Raw genomic sequence first — 2,943 nt, 5'->3', positions numbered from 1 at the left:
TGATGGATAGCTCTTGAAGGGTTATGGGACCATCTTGAGGAGGCCAAGTGCCTAATGTTTTAGGTCAGGTGGCTGTTATTGGATTGGGATGCTGAAGTCTGGTGGGGATCTAAGGACTTCGATTCCTAAGGCTGTGCACCTTAGTAGTTGTGGAGGGAGTGGGCCAGCCTTGCGAGATGCCCAGAGTCATTGAGTACCATACCGGATGCCTGCCTTGCGGCAGGTGAGGTCTGAGTCAAGCGCGAGCCTTGGGGCCAACCTTGGACTAGGATACAGGCCGAGGAGGCTTATGTCTGGTTCGAAAAGTCAGAAAAAGGACAGAGACTCGGGATTTCCTGGGTGTTGTGAAATTTTGGATGCCTGCTAGTTATACTAGTTCAACAGAGGGTGTCGGCGAACATGAAGTAATAAATAACAAAATAAAATGTTAAATAATTCAACTTATCTTCGGGATGAAGTTTCTTAAAGTCGGGGAGTATGTAATGTCCCTTAATAATAAATAATAAATAATAATAATAATAATAATAATAATAAAAAAGCCCCAAGGGTTAGCTCAATCGGTCAAGCCGGGACCTCGCCAATGGGAGGTCACAGGGTCGAAACCCGAAAGCCCTTGGGGTTAGGTCTGTGATGGCCGAGGGGTGTGACCCCCTTCGGGTGGGGTCCACTCTAGAGACTTTCGATCCTGGACGTAGCGGACCACTGACCATGGTATCCGTGAACCAGAAGTTAAAATAATAATAATAATAATAATAAATAATATAATATAATATTAAAATACAAGAAAATAAATAATAAACAATAAATAAAAAATAGTAATAGTAAATAAATAATAAATAATAAATAACAATAAAATAATAAATAACAATACTAAATCTCTAAATAAATATAAATAAAAATAAACAGAAAAATAGTAAAATTCATAAAGCTATCAAAAGGTAAAAGCAAAAGAAATAAAACAAGAAAGCAGTAAAGTTACATGTGGACACATGGAGTGTGTGCATGTGGTTTCCCTTTCAATGTTTGCTCTATTTAATAGATGGTGAGGAAGATGAGAGGCATTCCATGATTCCATGATTCCATCATCCATACCCTTGGGAGAACAGTGTTGTGAGACAAAGGATTCCTTGGCAGTAGTATGTTGATCTAGGGCTCGGGGGCGGCGAGTTGTAGCAAGATTTTGTACAATTGAGCCTACGGTTGGGTGGAGAGTCATGCCCAAGACTTTGTTGCAATTAGGAGAATTCAACTAGCGTTGAACCCTGAAATCACAAGTGAGAAACATCATCGCCACAGGTAAGTTGTCTCTACTCATATTTTTGAAATTTGATGTTAATTAGTTGATAATTTGCATGTTGATTATAAATCACATGATTAATCTAATTAATTACATGTTTTTATTTCGGGGCTGTTATAGTTAGGCTAGGTTGGGCTAGGCTAGCTTAGGTCAGTTTATGCTATGGTAGGCTAGGCTAACTTAGGTTAGGTTAGGTTAGGTTAGGCTAGAGTAGAGTAAGCTAGGGTATGCTATAGTAGGGTAGAGTAGGATAGGTTAGTTTAGGTAGCTAGGTTAGTGTAGGCTAGAGTAGGCTAGGCTAGGTTGAGCCATACTAGAGTAGGTTAGGTTAGGTTAGAGTAAGCTAGGGTAGGTTAGAGTAGTCTAGGCTAGGCTAGAGTAGAGTAGGCTACGTTAGGCTAGGAAAGAGTAGGTTAGGGTATGCTAAAGTAGGCTAGGCTAGGCTCGACTAGGTTAGAGTGTGCTAGAGTAGTCTAGGATATAATAGGCTAGAGTGGGATAGGCTAGGCTAGGCTAGAGTATGCTAGGCTAGGTTAGGCTCTAGAGTAGGCTAGGATAGGTTAAGCTAGGCTAGAATAGGTCAGGATAGGCTAGAATAGGCTAGGCTAGGCTAGGCGAGAGTAGGCTAGGGGCTAGGCGAGTGTAGGCTAGGGGCTAGGGAAGGGTAGGCTAGAGTTTGGTAGGCTAAGCTAGGGTAGGCTAGAGTAGGCTAGGCTAGTCTAAGCTAGGGTAGGATAGAGTAGGCCAGGCTAGGGTAAATTATATTAGGTTAGGGAAGGGCCATAGTAGGCTAGGGGCTAATTGTAGTAGAATTTACTATTTTTCGCAGTTTTTTGGGTCTTGAACTTCTGGAGCCATTTTGAGGTCCTAAACGAAGTTTTTTGGAAAATCTGGGAGCAACATGGTTCGATGCATTGATGTTTCTCTTCCCAAAGTTGTAGTCCTTGGATAGGTCTTTCTTACAAGCTATTGTGCGCATCGTACATAGATCATATGCAAAATTTGTTACCCAGGGAAGTTGATGTAGCAATTTAACCGAAATAGGGCCCATGGTTTGGCATTTCATCTCCTAGGGTTAGATTTTTGGATAGGGTTTTCCATTGTTTCTCAACAATAAATAGACCTTCGAGCCTCATTGTAACACAATTCAGAGGCATGTAGCCGCCACATCTCTTCTCAGAGATAAGCTACCATTGACCTAGTTAGTTTATTTAATATTTTACATTAATGAAATGAAGTACTATTTCTATTGCATCTCTGTATTTATGGTTATCTCTCTAATTTGTTGCATTCCTGTTTAAATCCGGATAAAAAATTCTTAGGGTTTAGGGTTAAGGGTTCAAGGTTTTGGGTGTGGGGTTGGGGTTTAGGGTTTATGGTTTATAATGCCTTAATAAAGTATTTTAAGAAACACTTAAATACAAGTTACAAAATGGTTTTTAAAATGTTATAAAATGCATAGGGTTTACAGTTTATGTTTAGGGTTTAGCGTTTGGGGTTTAGGGTTCAGGGTTTATTAAAATTTAGTACTTGGTTTTAATGTTAGAAAATACTTAGGTTTTAGGGTTGATAACACTTTAGTAAATGCTTCTAAGAAACTCTTAAGTAAACATTACAAAACTCTTTATAAAATGATATAAATATCT

The sequence above is a fragment of the Pinus tabuliformis genome, chromosome 4_2 (assembly GCF_031772625.1).
Source record: "Pinus tabuliformis cultivar Carrire ecotype Pingquan chromosome 4_2, CPIR1, whole genome shotgun sequence".
Taxonomy (NCBI): Eukaryota; Viridiplantae; Streptophyta; class Pinopsida; order Pinales; family Pinaceae; genus Pinus; species Pinus tabuliformis.
This window is presented reverse-complemented; position numbering follows the sequence as displayed.